General features: G+C 40.7%; 1 protein-coding gene across 4 annotated transcripts in view; it reads right to left on the bottom strand.

The window, feature by feature from the left end:
• Positions 1 to 20,581, bottom strand: part of dlgap4b (discs, large (Drosophila) homolog-associated protein 4b) — a 529,323-nt gene that overhangs the window by 202,357 nt on the left and 306,385 nt on the right. The window lies entirely within an intron of this gene.

Genomic DNA, 20,581 nt, shown 5'->3' with positions numbered 1-20,581 from the left:
ACCTGTTTATTTGATCCTATACCAACAAAACTGTTTAAGGACCTGTGGCCCACACTTGGGCCGATTGTGCTGGAAGTTATTAATCTTTCTTTAACTTCTGGATCTGTTCCTAAATGTTTCAAATCTGCAGTGATTAAACCATTACTTAAGAAACCTAATCTTGACCCTAGTGTATTGAAAAACTATTGGCCGATATCAAATCTATCATTTTGCTCTAAAAGTCTGGAAAAATTGGTGTCACAGCAGCTTGTAGACTATCTTACTGAGAATAATCTCTTTGAGCCACTGCAGTCTGCTTTTAGAAAATATCATTCCACAGAGACGGCTCTCACTAAAGTCGTGAATGATCTTCTGCTTACAATGGATTCGGACACCACTACGGTTCTGTTGCTGTTAGATCTAAGTGCTGCATTTGATACAGTGGATCATCATATTCTACTTGATAGGCTGGAAAATCATTTTGGGATTACTGGGAGTGCCCTTGCATGGCTGACGTCATACTTGACCAGTCGTTCTCACTGTGTTTTGTACAGTAACACTACCTCTAACCTTAGTGACATGAAATGTGGGGTTCCACAGGGGTCTGTCTTAGGCCCCCTGCATTTCTCCCTTTATATAGCACCCCTTGGGCACATATTGTGGCGTTTTGGGATTACCTTTCACTGCTATGCAGATGATACTCAGTTATATATGCTGATAAGTGCTGGTAATCTCATTCACATAAAATCCTTAGAAGATTGCCTTGCAGCAGTGAGAAGTTATGTCTAGAAACTTCCTACTTTTAAACTCTGATAAGACTGAAATGATGGTTCTTGGTCCAGTGAGACATCGGCATCAATTTGACCAGTTAACACTCAGCCAAGGCTCGTGTGTCATACATCACACTGACAAAGTGAGGAACCTTGGGTAATTTTTGATCCTACATTGTCCTTTGGCCTCCACATTAGAAATATTACTAGGACTGCTTTCTTCCACCTGCGAAATATAGCAAAGATTCGTCCCATCCTGTCTATGGCTGATGCTGAGACCCTGATCCATGCATTCATCTCTTCTAGATTGGACAACTGCAATGTTCTATTTTCTGGTTTACCGCAGTCTAGCATTAGGGCTCTCCAATTGGTTCAAAATGCTGCAGCCAGACTTTTGACACGAAGCATAAAGTTCGACCACATTACACCCATTTTGGCGTCTCTTCACTGGCTTCCTGTCCCAGTGAGATCAGATTTTAAGGTTCTGCTACTAACATATAAAATTATTCATGGACTGGCACCTCCCTACCTAGCTGACCTAATTAAACCTTATGTACCGGCCGGGCTTTACGTTCTCAGGGTGCAGGACTACTTTGTGTCCCTAAGGTGAATAAGAAGTCTGCGGGTCACAGAGCTTTCTCTTATCATGCCCCTGTTCTGTGGAATGGTCTCCCTGCGTCAATAAAACAATCACATTCTGTGGAGACTTTCAAGTCCAGACTTAAGACGCACTTCTTTTCCCTTTCATATGGCTAGCATACTGGTACAGTTTTGTTTTATGCTTTTTACGCTTTTAATTCATGTTATTAGTAATTGGAGCGGGCCGCGGCCTCAACTTTACCTAAATTCTGGGTCTTTTTGTGAAGCTTAGGGTTAGCGGCCGGCGATCACCTTAGTATTTCTTCTGTTTTTCTTGTTGATTAATGCTGGCAAATTATACAGTATTTTTTGTCTTTCTGATGCCTGATTCTGTTTTTTCTCTGTTTAAGGTGCAGCTCCATCCAGAGATGGGAGTTGAATTTGTGTTGGCGACCCTCCTGTCCTGTGCACCAACAGCAATTCTTGTATATTCGTCTGTGAATTGTTCTGTGAATTGTTTCTGTAATTTATGTTTGTAGCATGGCCCAAGCAGAGGGTCTGCTTGAGGTTTCTTCCTCAGAGGGAGTTTTTCCTTACCACTGTTGCTCTGGGGGTTGGTAAGGTTAGACCTTACCTGTGTGAAGCGCCTTGAGGCAACTCTGTTGTGATTTGGCGCTATATAAAGGAAAATAAATTGAAATTGAAATAGTCAAAGGACAATGTAGGATCAAAAATTACCCCAAGGTTCCTCACTTTGTCAGTGTGATGTATGACACACGAGCCTAGGCTAAGCGTTAACTGGTCAAATTGATGCCGATGTCTCACTGGACCAAGAACCATCATTTCACCTCAAAGCAATTTCTGTCTGCTATTACACAAAAAGCCACATCACAAACTTTGCACTTCTATGGAGCTGACTGTTCTTTTTGGAGTGTGTTCCTGCACCGAACACAACCTGTCATCACATATGAGGCCCTCTTAAGGCCCACTGACACGAGCATGCCTTTGCTTCACGCAGTAGCACGCATGTCGTTGTGACGATCCCACCGGCTGTGATCACAGTTGGATGCCGTTCTTTGTTCTACCGGCTGCCACGTGCTCTGCGCTGGGCGCTGCATATATAAAATAATTATTTTTTGCTGGATGAATTATCTTTTTCTGCAAATTGGCTGTTGAAAATGGCTCTAATTACTTCCTGAATCATAGAGGAGGCTGCAGCATAACAAGCTGCAGAAAACATTTTGAGCTGTCTAAAAGTAATTATTTTTCATGTTTACATTATCATGGCTTGATAAAACAGTTGCGCGTTCTTTCCTTGTGTGCAGCTGTTAAAGTATGTTTATAAAAGTTTAACTTCTTGTTATAATCCTTCAGATGAGCTGCACTCTGATGCGATCCGCTGACATCACCACTCGCTCTGTTCACCTCTTCTTTACTTCACTTGACGAGCTGCACGTAGTTTTGGAGATTAGACCATGCCACATAGCATGATATTTGTGCAAGAAAAGTGTTTTGAACATTTCAAAATTCTCTGTGCGCAATTGCGTACACTGGTGCCCTCTCGCAAAATGTCTGCACCCATTCAAGACAAGTTTACTCTCCATCACGACACAGGTTGTGGTATTGTGTGAAGCAAAGACATGCTTGTGTCAGTGGGCCTTTACTCTGATCACTTTCATTCATATGCGTAAAAGGTGCTTTATGCCAGAGAGGCATTCACGGGCCAAGTAGTGAAGCATGTCTTCTACTGAGACTCTTTGGTACACCATGTGAGATCGCTCTGCCCTATGAGTGGATACTGGAAAACCATGTGACGGTGAACCAATTCCTGATTGGACACTCACATTGAGCACGTCATCACACAACTTCGAACGAGCGGAGGGCTGTCGTATACGACGGAGATGGCCCCGCAGGGTTAAAATTGATTTTAAAATTTTTGATTCACTGTGCTCCAGACACTAATTCATGGAGCACAGTGAATCAGTGTCCGGGGCATAGTGAATCAACTTAGAATATAATGAAAAAACACAATTTTCTTCAAGATTTCTTCAAAATGATTAAATATATGCTGATGCATATACAAACTACAATCCAGCAAACCAGCCATGTAATATGTGAGTGTCTTATATAGTGATATGAGTCCTTTAGAAACTATTATAACTACAACTGTCATAATTTCTGTTCAAACGTGAAAACAGTTGTTTCTATACACAAATTATAGAAATAATTCATGGAAAAATAAATGTATAAGCTTCAACAAGTAATATTTGCATCCACTTGAAACTGGGGCTTAGTAAATCACTTTCTCGACTGATTCACTGAGCCCCGATTCACTGTGCCCCGGGTGCATGTGACACACGAGTCATGTTAACAAATTACTGATTGTCTGGAGAAGACATAACACATGCTCATCAGTTGGACGGGGTAGTCTTCTAACTAATAACAATTTTTTTTGGGTTACCTTTCCTCTGTTGTGAGAAATAAATACAAAGACACTGACATCCACAAAATTTACTTTTGACAGAAAAAAACTGACTTCACTTCCCACTTAGTTTTACCCTTAATGTATCCAAAAACAAAACACTAATTTATAAGGGGGATGTCTTTATGCATAAAAATATGTCAAAACTGCTGCAAATATACGAGGTCTGTTAGAAAAGTATCTGACCTTTTTATTTTTTGCAAAAACCTGATGGATCTGAATCGCGTGTGCTTGCATGAGCAAACCTTGAACCTTCGTGCGCATGCGTGAACTTTTTCACGCCTGTCGATTGAATCATTTTCTGGTAAGCAGCCTTTGTGTGAGGACATGTGCAGTGCGCTCGGCGGATTTTCATTTCAAGGAAAAAGACGGAACGACTGGAGCAGCGCCGCATCAAATTTTGCCAGAAACTGGGCGACAGCCAGGTGGAAACCATTCAGATGATTCAAGGTCCGATACTTTTCTAACAGACCTCGTATATGTAGTTTTGCAGATATATCTACTGATTCACTGTGCCCAGGTTTCCCCTACAGACCTGATTTAGCCTCTCACTTTAGCTGAATGCAGAAGTCTGAGAAATGGAGCCGTCCCAGTGCTTTTTCAGTGGAACAACTTCAGTCTTCAGTCAGAGTTTGGGAAAGGACAGAGGTATCACACACAGAAACAATGCAGACTGATGACCCGTCTGTGGACGTGGAAAACCTGACCATGGCTACTGTGCCATATAAGTCTGCCGCACTGGAGTTGTTTCTTGACCACAATAGCAAGGCTCCGAAAACAAATGGAGGAGATAACTATCAGCAGCAAGGTCTGTTTGCAGTGGTTTGCTGTTACTGATGATGATACAACATTTTTCACAAGGTAAATTAAAATATCCACTGTGTTAGAATTATTAGAACTGTAGAGCAGTAGTGTAATAAATGACAATATGTATGTTAACATATTTGCAGTTTAATGCTGAGTATGGACACTAAACATATTAATAGAACACATATGTTCCACAGACGCTACTGTTTTCATCCACGTTCAGTCGCTGGCCAGAAAAGTCATAACATCCTTATGTCAAACGTGGAACTGATGTGTGCATTGTGCCCATTGCCAATGAGGGTTCACATGACCGCAGTCTCTACATTAACACGCACACACAAACTGTATTGTGTGCACGATGTAATACAATGTGGCCTTGATTATTACTTTTTTCTCTGTATGGCCACTCCAAGGCTTCGTAAACTGATTTACCTCAAATGATACCAAATTTTATTGCTGTATGACAATGATCCTGATATAAATTATTAGACACATAATTTTCAGTTCATCGGGAAAAAAACTCAGTAGAAAAGACTGTTACTAGGATTTCTTTCAATTAAAAAGTAGCAGTCTGCCGGTCAACAAAACCCATCAAAAGCCTGCTTGATTCTTGGTCTTTCTAATCAGCCAATCCTGGTTGCAGTCTACGAAATTCACTCTCTGATTCAGTCAATATAAGTTCTGCAGCTGTTTTTTCTGATGTTGGAATATACTGAAGTAAGACAGTAATAGTACAGAGCCTCTCTCTCATCTCGCTGTAGACTTAGACACGAACCACTCAGTGGCCACTTTGTGTATCTGCAGCATGGTGAACCTTTCCTCCAAAACCAAACTTTAGATATGAAACACACATTCTGCAGTGTTCTACCCTAAGCTGTATCAAATGAGTCAATATATGTTTCAGCTGTGGACAGAAGCCTGAAAATAGAAACTGCGGGTGAAAATGCAGACTGACTCTGAACACAGCACGTAGCATCTGCAGTACTAGTCACAAGAGAGCTGATCAGACACACACACACACACACACACACACACACACACACACACACACACACACACACACACACACACACACACACACACACACACACACACACACACACACACACACACACACAGTAGTTATGCATTTGTGCACAATGACTCATGCACACAGCCACAGAGGACCAGAGTTTGATGATCTGCCAGCAGATGGATGGAAGAACAGTGAGGTGAAATGTGGTGGAGGAAAACAATAATCGTGACTTTAACTACATAGTAGGGCATTGGCAGGGTGATGCCCAAGTGGTTAGTGTGCTTGACTTCATTGCAGAAGTTTCCTGGTTCAGGACCACCCCTGCTCATTCCCCATGTGATGTGGAGTTGCAACAGGATGGGCATCCAGTGTAAAACTTGTGTCAAATCAACATCCAGATCCATAATGGCTCTTCTGTGGTGATCCCAACTGAAAAAGGGAGAAGCTGAAAGAACTTACTATGTGAGAGGGCATTCAAAAAGTGCACACCGTTACTAATGTTGAACAATCCTCTCTTAGCATTTCCCTTTTTTTTTTAATCTCTTTTTTATTGTAAATGGGATTATTCCTATTTTATGGCTGTTGACCTTTAAACTCAATCACAAATCTTTGATGTCAATCTTTGATCACTAGCTGTAATACTAATTGCTGACCTTTGATCCTGGTCATTCACCTTTGATTGCTGGTCTTTGATCTTGAGGTTTGATCCCAAACACCCATCTTTAATTGCTAATCTTTGAACCCCCGCAAGGTGTTGTGTTTTTGTCATTGTTTGCCACTCTGTCTTACTTACAGAATTACACACACACTTGTACTCTAGTGTGTACACAGACTGCACTCTACTGGTGGTTGGCTCTCACTGCGGTATTGTATCACTTCCTGTTACGGAGCACAGCGGTGTTTTGATGTATCTGTTAGCTGTTTAATCTGCGTAGTTAGATTGATCTAGATAACTAGATAACGATTTGTTTCACAGTGTAATCTTCACGTGCCTTAACTAAAGCACTCCCTCTGCTGAATTCACCTCTAAATTATTTACACATTATTCACTTTGTGTGTTTTTAGGAATCCGCTAGCTTAGCCCAGCTACTAGCTCTTAGCCGGTTTAGCATGGTGACTTATCCTGTCTCTCCCGCACTTCTCTGCTCTGGGTGCTTATTCGTAGCTTTGGAGGCCAGGCTGGGCAAATTGGAGACTCAGCTCCGCAGCTTGGAAAATCCTACAGCTAGCCAGGCCCCTATAGTCGGTGCGGACCAAGGTAGCTTAGCCGCCGTTACCTGCCCCCCAGCGGATCCCGAGCAGCCGGGAAAGCAGGACGGCTGGGTGACTGTGAGGAGGAAGCGTAGCCCTAAACACAAGCCCCCTGTACACCACCAACCCGTTCACATTTCTAACCGTTTTTCCCCACTCTGCGACACACCTGCCGAGGAACAAACTCTGGTTATTGGTGACTCTGTTTTGAGAAATGTGAAGTTAGGGACACCAGCAACCATAGTCAATTGTCTTCCGGGGGCCAGAGCAGGTGACATTGAAGGAAATTTGAAACTGCTGGCTAAGGCTAAGCGTAAATTCGGTAAGATTGTAATTCACGTCGGCAGTAATGACACCCGGTTACGCCAATCGGAGGTCACTAAAATTAACATTGAATCGGTGTGTAACTTTGCAAAAACAATGTCGGACTCTGTAGTTGGGACCAGGAAGCAGAGTTGTAGTCTTACACACCTCTCTGCAGCTTCACTCCCCCTGCCATCCCCCCAATACCCCATCCCCGTAGAGACGGTGCCTGCTCCCAGACCACCAACAACCAGTAAAAATCTATTTAAGCATAAAAATTCAAAAAGAAAAATAATATAGCACATTCAACTGCACCACAGACTAAAACAGTTAAATGTGATCTATTAAACATTAGGTCTCTCTCTTCTAAGTACCTGTTAGTAAATGATATAATAATTGATCAACATATTCATTTATTATGCCTTACAGAAACCTGGTTACAGCAGGATGAATATGTTAGTTTAAATGAGTCAACACCCCCAAGTCACACTAACTGTCAGAATGCTCGTAGCACAGGCCGAGGGGGAGGATTAGCAGCAATCTTCCACTCCAGCTTATTAATTAATCAAAAACCCAGACAGAGCTTTAATTCATTTGAAAGCTTGACTCTTAGTCTTGTCCATCCAAATTGGAAGTCCCAAAAACCAGTTTTATTTGTTGTTATCTATCGTCCACCTGGTCGTTACTGTGAGTTTCTCTGTGAATTTTCAGACCTTTTGTCTGACTTAGTGCTTAGCTCAGATAAGATAATTATAGTGGGCGATTTTAACATCCACATAGATGCTGAGAATGACAGCCTCAACACTGCATTTAATCTATTATTAGACTCAATTGGCTTTGCTCAAAATGTAAATGAGTCCACCCACCACTTTAATCATACTTTAGATCTTGTTTTGACTTATGGCATGGAAATTGAAGACTTAACAGTATTCCCTGAAAACCCCCTTCTGTCTGATCATTTATTAATAACATTTACATTTACTTTAATGGACTACCCAGCAGTGGGAAATAAGTTTCATTACAGTAGAAGTCTTTCGGAAAGCGCTGTAACTAGGTTTAAGGATATGATTCCTTCTTTGTTATGTTCTCCAATGCCATATACCAACACAGTGCAGAGTAGCTACCTAAACTCTGTGAGTGAGATAGATTATCTCGTCAATAGTTTTACATCCTCATTGAGCCCAACCTTGGATGCTGTAGCTCCTCTGAAAAAGAGAGCCTTAAATCAGAAGTGCCTGACTCCGCGGTTAACTCACAAACTCGCAGCTTAAAGCAGATAACCCGTAAGTTGGAGAGGAAATGGCGTCTCACTAATTTAGAAGATCTTCACTTAGCCTGGAAAAAGAGTCTGTTGCTCTATAAAAAAGCCCTCCGTAAAGCTAGGACATCTTACTACTCATCACTAATTCAAGAAAATAAGAACAACCCCATGTTTCTTTTCAGCACTGTAGCCAGGCTGACAAAGAGTCAGAGCTCTATTGAGCCAAGTATTCCTTTAACTTTAACTAGTAATGACTTCATGACTTTCTTTGTTAATAAAATTTTAACTATTAGAGAAAAAATTACTCATAACCATCCCAAAGACATATCGTTATCTTTGGCTGCTTTCAGTAATGCTGGTATTTGGTTAGACTCTTTCTCTCCGATTGTTCTGTCTGAGTTATTTTCATTAGTCACTTCCTCCAAACCATCAACATGTCTATTAGACCCCATTCCTACCAGGCTGCTCAAGGAAGCCCTACCATTAATTAATGCTTCGATCTTAAATATGATCAATCTATCTTTATTAGTTGGCTATGTACCACAGGCTTTTAAGGTGGCAGTAATTAAACCATTACTTAAAAAGCCATCACTTGACCCAGCTATCTTAGCTAATTATAGGCCAATCTCCAACCTTCGTTTTCTCTCAAAAATTCTTGAAAGGGTAGTTGTAAAACAGCTAACTGATCATCTGCAGAGGAATGGTCTATTTGAAGAGTTTCAGTCAGGTTTCAGAATTCATCATAGTACAGAAACAGCATTAGTGAAGGTTACAAATGATCTTCTTATGGCCTCAGACAGTGGACTCATCTCTGTGCTTGTCCTGTTAGACCTCAGTGCTGCTTTTGATACTGTTGACCATAAAATTTTATTACAGAGATTAAAGCATGCCATAGGTATTAAAGGCACTGCGCTGCTGAATCATATTTATCTAATAGATTACAATTTGTTCATGTAAATCGGGAGTCTTCTTCACAGACTAAGTTTAATTATGGAGTTCCACAAGGTTCTGTGCTAGGACCAATTTTATTCACTTTATACATGCTTCCCTTAGGAAGTATTATTAGAAAGCATTGCTTACATTTTCATTGTTACGCAGATGATACCCAGCTTTATCTATCCATGAAGCCAGAGGACACACTCCAATTAGTTAAACTGCAGGAATGTCTTATAGACATAAAGACATGGATGACCTCTAATTTCCTGCTTTTAAATTCAGATAAAACTGAAGTTATTGTACTTGGCCCCACAAATCTTAGAAACATGGTGTCTAACCAGATCCTTACTCTGGATGGCATTACCCTGACCTCTGGTAATACTGTGAGAAATCTTGGAGTCATTTTTGATCAGGATATGTCCTTCAATGCGCATATTAAGCAAATATGTAGGACTGCTTTTTTACATTTGCGCAATATGTCTAAAATTAGAAAGGTCTTGTCTCAGAGTGATGCTGAAGAACTAATTCATGCATTTATTTCCTCTAGGCTGAACTATTGTAATTCATTATTATCAGGTTGTCCTAAAAGTTCCCTGAAAAGCCTTCAGTTAATTCAAAATGCTGCAGCTAGAGTACTGACGGGGACTAGAAGGAGAGAGCATATTTTACCCATATTGGCCTCTCTTCATTGGCTTCCTGTTAATTCTAGAATAGAATTTAAAATTCTTCTTCTTACTTATAAGGTTTTGAATAATCAGGTCTCATCTTATCTTAGGGACCTCTTAATACCATATCACCCCAATAGAGAGCTTCGCTCTCAGACTGCAGGCTTACTTGTAGTTCCTAGGGTTTTTAAGAGTAGAATGGGAGGCAGAGCCTTCAGCTTTCAGGCTCCTCTCCTGTGGAACCAGCTCCCAATTCGGATTAGGGAGACAGACACCCTGTCTACTTTTAAGATTAGGCTTAAAACTTTCCTTTTTGCTAAAGCTTATAGTTAGGGCTGGATCAGGTGACCCTGAACCATCCCTTAGTTATGCTGCTATAGACTTAGACTGCTGGGGGGTTCCCATGATCCACTGAGTGTTTCTTTCTGTTTTTGCTCTGTATGCACCACTCTGCATTTAATCATTAGTGATTGATCTCTGCTGTCTTCCACAGCATGTCTTTTTCCTGATTCTCTCCCCTCAGCCCCAACCAGTCCCAGCAGAAGACTGCCCCTCCCTGAGCCTGGTTCTGCTGGAGGTTTCTTCCTGTTAAAAGGGAGTTTTTCCTTCCCACTGTCGCCAAGTGCTTGCTCATAGGGGGTCGTTTTGACCGTTGGGGTTTTTCTGTGATTATTGTATGGCTTTTGCCTTGCAATATAAAGCGCCTTGGGGCAACTGTTGTTGTGATTTGGCGCTATATAAATAAAACTGATTTGATTTGATTTACAGAATCAAAGCAATCAGCAATCAGGATCTAAATTCCGCTTCAGAATCCAAGAAATCAAGCTCAAGCATCAAAGTAAAAGATCAGGCAGCAAAGGCAGAATCTGCCACTTGATCAAGGCCATAGAAGGACTATCAAAGATAAAAGTGAGGTTTGCTTCTGATTTGGATTTGCACCAAAATATATTCAGTTGTTGCTTGGTTCAAGATCTACCTTTTGACTAAATTTCATTGAAATCACTGCAGGTCACTTCTGAGATGTCAAAGCTCAAAGAACTAAGATCAAAGGCAAGATCTAGCCTTTTTTCTTTAGTCTCCATTATAATGTAATGCATAGCACCAAAAGGGTATTCTTTCCACCAAATGTAATTGAAAAAAATGATCTGTTCATGTCCTTTTCAGTCATCCTGCTGACTAACTGTAAGTTGAGCATTTTGTCCTCTAATTGTTATTTACTTTGACAATACTTGTGTTTATATCCTATGGCTGTCCCATGTTTCACACAGGGTTTCTGATTGGTCAATGCTGTGACGCAGGGTGCGAATTCTGCATGAGCGGAGAGAAGACAGTTGCCGACGCAGTACCATGTAGTGTGGCTGTTCATTTAGGTCACAGAAGAAAAAGACAGTGTGGCTGTGTACATTTTTTATCTGGTTGTCAGAGTGCACTCAGTGAATTCTCTTGGCGTGGAGGTGGCTCAGAGTTGGTTGATGTCCTCACTGCTGCAGCTGCAGTGAATGCCAGCACATCTGTCAACACACAAACGTAGTGAGAAAGTATGGCGTAATGATCCCAAGCAAGATGGACTCTATCCACATTTGGCAAATCCTGCTCAAATCCAGCTGCCCCAGCATGCACATATGAAACCAGGAAAATTGTTCTGCTGAATGCAGCTCTCTGTGTTGCCAGTGGAAATGTGACATCATCTGTCCATCAGAGCCCCAAAGCCATGGGAGACCAACAGATTAAGCCATATGTGCCACCGAACAAAATATTTAACCTAGAGCACCACGCTCGTAGAGTGCAAACCTCCGCCAACATCAGTTTCCAATTCCACACATTTTTACCTTGGAAAAATTTTTCAAGGTCAAAGTCCTGTTAGAAGTGGCTTTTCATATAGATAAAATAAAATACAAAATATAGATCAAAAGGGCTTTTCAATGTTGAACTCAAATATCCGCAAAATCCACAATACGGATCACATGTGGATCAAACTTAGTCTAGTAATTGAGAATGCCAGTTTGCACCTCATTGTCACAAATGAGAGTGATTGAGGCACTTTTGATTGAGATATAATGCAAAATGTACATTAAATGGACTTTTCAATATTAAATTCAAATGTCCACAAATCCACAATCCAGATCAGATACGGATCAAACTGTGTCAGGCGATAGTGAGTGCCAGTCTGCATCTCACATTCAAATATGAGAGTGATTGGGGCACATTTGTTTAAGATATGATGATATGAGGTAAAATATACATTAAATGGGGTTTACAATGTTAAATTTAAACCGCCACAAGATCTGTAAGCTGGATCAAATGCTGGCCGTGGATAAAGGATACCATCCTACATAACACTCTCACATATGAAAGAGATTCAATCGTTTTTGACAGAGTTATGAATTTTTGAAAATTCGTTCATTGTTAAAAGATAGAGATTTTTTTCCAATTTTCCAAGATTTGTTCTGACTTTGACCTTTGTCCTGTGACCTTGAAAACTGAACCAGTTCTTGCCCATCAGGATATGAATACTCTGTAACAACCTTATAACACTATATGAAAAACTGTGGGTTACAGGCTGTTCACAGACAAACAAACCAAAACAAACAAACGGGTTAAAACGCCTCATTGGTGGAGGACATAATCCATTTGCTCTGTTTGTCACAGTGTGACACAGCCTTAACAGACAACACATCAGTGTTCAGAAAACACAGCAATGCTTCACCCACATTTCAAAATATCAGACATGCAGGGAAAAGGTTATGGGGCTTTTAAACAGCTCATTAACAAAACAAAACAAAAACTGAAGTCATTTCCACAAAAAGTGCAGTGCTGTGAATGCTTTCTGGATGCAATGAATTATAGTTTAAATTTCTCATTAGTTTTTACTTTTATTTCATTGTTAATTTTTGTGTTAAATTCAATTTCATGGTACTATTATAGTTGGTATTACTGTCTGAAGCTGTCCGACTGAAGAAGTAGTCCTTCCGGGATATGTTATCTCTGAGGACTCCGGAGGCAGTTGTAAGGTACCGACAGGCCCGAAAGGGAGCAGCCTCTTCTGTGGGGGAAGCAAAGCAGCGGGTGTGGGAGGAGTTCGGAGCAACCATGGAGAAGAACTTTCGGTCGGCACCAAGGTGTTACCGGTGTACCGTGAGGCACCCCAGGAGGGGAAAACGGGTAACCATCCAAGCCGTCAACAGTAAGGATGGGGCTGTGTTGACCTCATCTGAGGATGTAATCCGGTGCTGGAAGGAATACTTTGAGGAACTCCTTGCATCAGACCGGAGTGCCCTCTATAGTAGGGTCAGAGCTGGAAGCTGATGGAGGATTTTCATCAATTTCCCTGGTGGAAGTCACTGAGGTAGTCAAACAACTCTGCAGTGGCAAAGCCCCAGTGGTTGATGACATCCGTCCAGAAATGCTAAAGGTTCTGGGTGTGGAGGGACTATCTTGGATGAGACATCTCTTCACCACTGCGTTGAGGTCTGGGACAGTGCCTAAGGAGTGGCAAAGTGGGGTGGTGGTCCCCATATTTAAAAACGGGGACCAGAGAGTGTGTGCCAACTACAGGAGCATCACACTACTCAGCCTCCCTGGTAAAGTCTACTCCAGGGGGCTGGAAAGGAGGGTTCGGCTGAAGTGGCGCGTTGCGTGCTTGGCAGCGCTCTCTGCAGAAGGCATTGAGGATTTATTCTTATTTCCTTTTATGGCAGGGGGGCTTTTGCTACTTGGATTAGGCACTGCCCTGACCTACTGGAAAAATGGCAAGGCAGCTGCTACCAAAACCACAACCCCACACCTGTCCATCATGATTAATGAGGTGGGCAAGGCGGTACAGTCTCAGTCTGCGTTAACTCTTGAACTTAAGCGCAAATTGGAAATCATCTCGAAGCAAATATCTGACTTGCAAAGGAATTGATGTTGAAGACCAGTTAATATTCACAATTAGATCTGGATGGTTAAAGAGGGGCCATAATGGAACTCTGTGCTTCTCTGCCTAACCCAAACATGGCAGCCTTATTAGCTATCGAAGGTTAAAATGACCCGTATGTTTTCCTCCAGAAGGATTTCAACGGCCTTGGTGAAGCATCTGGCTCATTTGCCATCCCCTACAGTCTACGGTCTTCAAGGTCACTCCAGACTCTATGCATACACGGACAGAGACAGATATGAACTCATCTGCACCCATGACACACGCCCCCCCACCCCTACCCCCTCCCTTGTGTTTCTGTCCCCACTTCCCCACCCAGCCTCCACTCTGCCACTCCCCCCCAAGATCTGCCGCACAGCGGAAATGCTGCTGCAGCTCCCACACACTCATTGCCTCAATTCGGATGACGGACTGTTTCAAAGCTTAGCGTACATAAACAAATCAAGTGTGTATGTGTGGTTGTTTTAATTCTGATGTGCGCCATTATTACATTCAACTAGTAATAATTGTGGATTAATTGCTGTATTTTTGTTTGAGATAACTGGGTGTGAAGATGAAATGCCCTTTTAGGGATCAAAAAAGTTGTTTGAATCTTGAATTGAATTTTGAATTTTGAAGGGCTCGGTGTTGAGATTATATCTACACACTGGCCTGGGAATGCCTCAGGATCCCCCAGTCAGAGGTGGTCAATCTGGCACGGGAAGGGGAAGTCTTAGGTCCCCTGCTGGAGCTGTTTCCCCCACGACCAGATCCCGGATAAGCGGTTGAAGATGAGTGATGAGTGAGTGGTACTATTATGCCCTAATGCGCATCCTTGCACAGAGCATGCGTGCATCGTCAACGTAGTCTCACAGCCACATTGTGACATTTTGACCAAACGTCAATCTGTGACGAGTTGGGTACATCAGTGTGTGGTGCATGGACCAACATTAACCCTATCCATAACATCGATGAATATTCCCTGATGATGCAGAACCATGTTTTTGCTGCTCTATGAGAAACAGTTTCTGGTTCCAGATGATATGAGTTGTGTTCCTGAACACACCTCATTTTTAGATCAATACATGCACATGGGCATGAGTGGAGTTGTGATTGACAGCATGTGGATGCTGGGTATGAAAACTGTCAGGTTTAAGCTAGCAGTAACACTTGCATTGCACTGTGCACTGTTTAGTATTGGTTGGAAGATAGGGCCCTTTAAGTGTTGGTAAAGTGCTAGCAAATTATCATATTATTACTGCAGTAAAGTGATTACTGAGTGAAACTGTGACTGAATGTGGTCAAATGAAACTGAAGATGGTGTGTGTGTGTGTGTGTGTGTGTGTGTGTGGAGTTTTGCTGTATTTATAATGCATGAAAATTTATTCTGCATTTTAAACCCAAAAGCTTGTGTGATATTTTTTTTTCCATAAAGGCTAAACCTTCAATTGAATTTGCTTTGTAAATAATGCCAATACTGACTAAATTAGCCTTCAAACAGCACTTTGGGCATCAAGGCTAAACAGGCCAGCAGTTTTTGTCTCTCTTATTTGAAGCTGATAATTACAAGGTGGAGGCTGATGTGGGAGAGACATGCCAACCACCTCTTCCTTGTGTTCCTGCAAGAAATTGTTCTGGAATCTTTGGGCCACATTTAATCATCATATATTTAATAAACAAATCCCAGTCTTCCAATTAAATAGAATACAGCAGGTGCACATATGGAGATTTCACTCACATTCACTTAAACCTTTCCAAACATCAACATCATAATGAATTACATCAGACTGTAAATCATAAAACCCCAGATTACATTCATTGACACTTCATGTGAATCATTATCTTCATTACATTCCGCACAGTGGTACCACATGCAGGGTTGTTATTTTTGGTCCTGTGTGTCTGTCCGTCTGCCTGTACTTGCGTGAATAAAATAACTTTGATCTGATTTTGCACAAACTTGGTGACAGATTTGAGGGTCAGTGATTTTTCTTTAGAAATTGATCAAAAGTCAATGTCACAGGCCAAGGTCAAAGTTTATATGATGTGTTGACCTTTTTTCTTAAAAACACCATCTTATAATTGTGGAGTACACTATCACGTCATACATACTTCAGCACGTGCATGCAAGCACGCATGCACGCACGCACAAAATAGAGCCACATTAATTTTACTGCTCAAACCTTATCAGGAGAGATTTATAAAGACAGCAGCAGAATCACACCACATATCAAAAAATTGTTTCTCACTTTGCTGTCATGCATTTTTTTAATTCAACGCTGTGACGCTTCCTAATTGCTTCTAACCATCAAAAGACTTAAAGATTTTTTTTAAAAAGTGTTTCAAAATCTACAAAGTTGCTTTGATTATCCTTTCACTGCAATCTCTGCGGACCTATAGGACATTTACCTGTCTGAGAAGTACTCAGAGTACATCACTGATCTTTCCTTATTATGCAAGTGTGGAACATGTGCAGAAGCTTCCACCCGTGGAGAACTGAGTGATGACAGAGGCCATGATATAATGATCTGAGTAGCTAACGTAGGCCAGTTTGTACTACTTTATTGCACTGCTGCTTTATACAGTCTTGCCTGTCCCCCCATCCGCTATCATTAGTGTTTTAATCAAATAAAAGTAATTTATTTAAAAAGAAGAAGAAGAAGAAAAAACAGCTTTGGAAAGTACTTGTCTTAAAAACATCTTAAAAAGGGAGGGCTTGTCTTACAACCCCAATTCCAATGAAGTTGGAAGCTGTCATCACGTTCAGGTGAGACGACCCCCAATCTCTGAATTCAAGCCACAGTTCACAGTGAAGACAGTGAAGCTATCGGAGCTGCGTCAGTCACAGTCAGTCAGAGCTGCGTGTCGTCAGAGCGAGCTGCAAAAAGTTTGTACCTGAGTTTTCAGAGGTGGTGTTTGTAGTTGCCATCTGCCACGCCGGTGTTTGCCAACCCGGACAGTGGGAATACCACCTCAACCGGCAACTTAGCCCCGCGACTGGACAGCAACAACATCCGAGGCCCACCCAACGTGGTGAATTCACTGAGGCCGCGCGCTGCGTCATTAAAGCCGCGCGTCACGAGTGCCGCTTCCCCGAGGCCTCGTGCAGCCACCGCGGATCCATCAGCGCGGAAACACCGAGGCCGCGCGGCACCAGCGCAGTGCAGATCCATCCCGGTGACAAACAACGCAGGCTGTTAACATCGGCGATCAACAAGCTGCTCATAAGCCGACCATGGGGCCTAAGAAGGTTCTGACAGCGGAGGAAGGTGACGATATTAAAAAATCTCTGGACTTTCTATCAGAGGAGATTTCTGTTGTGAAGCAGCAACAGAAATCAATCATGGATCTGGTGGAGGAGGTGAAGGCATTACGGCTCCAGAATGCCGAGAAAGACCGGCATCTGGTGCAGCTGGAAAATAGAATGGCTGAATTGGAGCAGTACACCAGAATTAACGACGTCATCATCACAGGTCTTCATATCAAACCACGGTCCTACGCACGGGCGGTAACAGATGAGAGCGGAGGGGAGCCCAGTGAACAGGAGGTCAGCTCTGTGGAAAAACAGGTTGCTGATTTCCTCCTATCTAAAGGTATAGAAATGGATTTAAATAACATTGAAGCGTGCCACCCTCTGCCCCGGAGAAATGACGGTGATAAACGAACCGTCATCATGAGATTCATCAACAGAAAACACAAAACAGCACTGTTAAAACAAGGAAGAAAACTGAAAGGGACAAACGTATTCATCAATGAACATCTCACCAAACGGAATGCTGACATCGCCAGGAAAGCACGCTTCTTAAAGAAACAGGGAAAAATCCAGCACACATGGACTTCAAACTGTAAAATATTCATCAAACTGAACGGATCACCAGAACAAGCAAAAGTCATGGCAATAAGGAACATCGAGGAGCTGGACAAATATGAACAATAGGTATGAGGACTCAAACACATCACAGCACCATGATGCAGACTGGAGCAACCCACTCATCCACATCATCTACACACGGAGACAAGAGAGACATAATGACTAAGGATAATTATCCGTTTATTTCTGCCCAGGAGCTCTGTCTAGATACATTTAATTATAATAACTCTGTTAACCACCCCTTCGAATCTGAAATGATCCTGATACCTTTTTCAGTGAGAATATTGTGAGACAGTGCAAATATTTTACAGAACAATTCAAAAATTATAAAATCAATGATGAAAATTTTTCAATTATACATTTCAACAGCAGAAGTCTTTCTCGTAATCTGTCCACTATTAATGATTGTTTGAAAACATCCAAAAAACGTTTTTCAGTTATTGCAATTTCAGAAACATGGTTAAATGAGGATAATAAAGATCTGGTATATCTTGATGGTTATGAATTGTTCCTGGTTAATAGGCAGACGAGAAGGGGCGGAGGCGTTGCATTGTTTGTAAGGTCAGATTATAACTGTAAACTCATTAACAACATGTCATTTACAGTGGACAACATCATGGAATGTGTTACCATAGAAATGACATCTATAAACTCCAAAAACATAGTTGTTAGTTGCATTTACAGAGCTCCTGGGACAAATATTGACACCTTTGAAGACATTATCTTAGGAATGTACAACAAAATCAACAGAAATAAGCATTTATTTGTCTGTGGAGATTTCAATATAGATTTTTTAAACCCTCACAATCATCCACAAATTACCTCATTTATAAACACCTTGTACTGTTTAGGACTGTTTCCAACCATCATTCATCCTAGCAGAATAACTATGGACTCAACAACTCTCATTGACAATATTTTAACTAAGGTTATATCCGGTAATCTTAGTGGGGGACTACTGGTCAGTGATATCAGTGATCACTTGCCAGTTTTCTCAGTCTTTGCATTGGAGGGTTGTTGTAAGTATTGAAGCAATATCAAATTCATGAGTAGAAAAGTAACACCTGAAACAATTGATAATTTAAGGGAGGATTTATCAAGTCAGAATTGGTCAGATGTTTTTGTTGATGATGTTGACAGGTCATATGATGCTTTCATTTCCATTTTTTCCAGTTTGTATAATAAACACTGTCCATTTGTTGACAAAATATATACAAGTCAATATAGCAACAAACCATGGATAACTAAGGGGCTTCAGAGGGCATGTAAAAAGAAAAACGTACTATATAAACAATTCATAAAACTACGAACTAAGGAAGCTGAAAGTAAGTATAAAACATATAAGAATAAGTTAATCAATATCATGAGACTCAGTAAAAAAACATATTATAATGAGTTACTTGTCAAAAATAGAAATAACATCAAAAACACATGGAACATATTAAATTAAATAGTAAAAAAGAATAGAGTAACTAGAGATTATCCTTCATTTTTTCAGAGTAAAAACTACATCACGATTGATAACGACGAGTCTATTGCTGAACACTTTAATGAATACTTCGTTAATGTGGGTAAAAAACTTGCCAGTAAGATTGACTCATCAACTAATAACTTCTGGGTAAATAATTCAACGTTTAACAAATCTGTTTCAATGTTCATTGGTGGTACTCATGAAAGGGAAATACTTGATCTGGTTCATGGTTCAAAAAGTAAGAAATCGACTGATTTTAATAATTTGGATATGGCTTTATTAAAAAAAGTTATTGATTGTATAGTAAAACCGTTCAATTATATTTGCAATATGTCACTAAGTACTGGTAAATTTCCTTCTCAAATGAAAATAGCCAAAGTAATTCCTCTGTTTAAAACTGGTGACAAACACACATTTTCTAATTATAGACCTATATCACTCCTGCCACAATTTTCCAAAATTTTGGAAAAAATATTTGCTAAAAGATTAAATGATTATTTACTGAAGCATAACATCATTTGTGAAGAACAATATGGATTCAGAAGGTCTCGAACTACATCACATGCTTTGATGGACTTTGTGGAAAGTATAGCAACTGCAATTGATAATAAACAATACACAATAGGTGTTTTTTTTTATTTACAGAAAGCGTTTGACACAATTAACCATGGAATACTATTAAGTAAACTGCAGAAATATGGAATCAGAGGTCTGGCATATGAATGGATAGCTAGTTATTTACAAGGCAGATTTCAGTATGTTCAATTCAATAATACAAATTCTGAACTCAGGGATGTCACATGTGGGGTGCCGCAGGGCTCAGTGCTGGGTCCTTTATTGTTTATAATCTATATAAATGATATAAGTTGGGTGTCGAGTTCACTGAGATGTGTCCTTTTTGCGGATGATACAACTGTGTTCTGTAGCGATGAAAATCTTGAACAGCTTCTAGACATAGTGGAGAAAGAACTGGAAAAATTTAAGGTTTGGTTTGATGCTAATAAGTTGTCACTCAACCTTGGGAAAACTAAATGTATTATATTTGGAAATAAACAGGCACCCAAATGTAAAAATTTAACTATAAACAATAAGGAAATTGAGTTAGTAACAGAGAATAAATTTTTAGGTGTTATAATTGATAATAAACTTAGCTGGAAACCACATATAAATTATGTGAAATCAAAATTGTCAAAACTATAGCCATTTGTATAAAGCCAAAGACCTACTGCCGCAAGAAGGGTTACTTACTTTACGAGGTCTGTCCAAAAAGTATCAGACCTTTTTATTTTTTTCAAA

The sequence above is a fragment of the Thalassophryne amazonica genome, chromosome 3, assembly GCF_902500255.1.
Source record: "Thalassophryne amazonica chromosome 3, fThaAma1.1, whole genome shotgun sequence".
Classification (NCBI taxonomy): Eukaryota; Metazoa; Chordata; class Actinopteri; order Batrachoidiformes; family Batrachoididae; genus Thalassophryne; species Thalassophryne amazonica.
The sequence above is the reverse complement of the archived record's forward strand: the minus strand, read 5'-3'. Positions and strand labels throughout refer to the sequence as shown.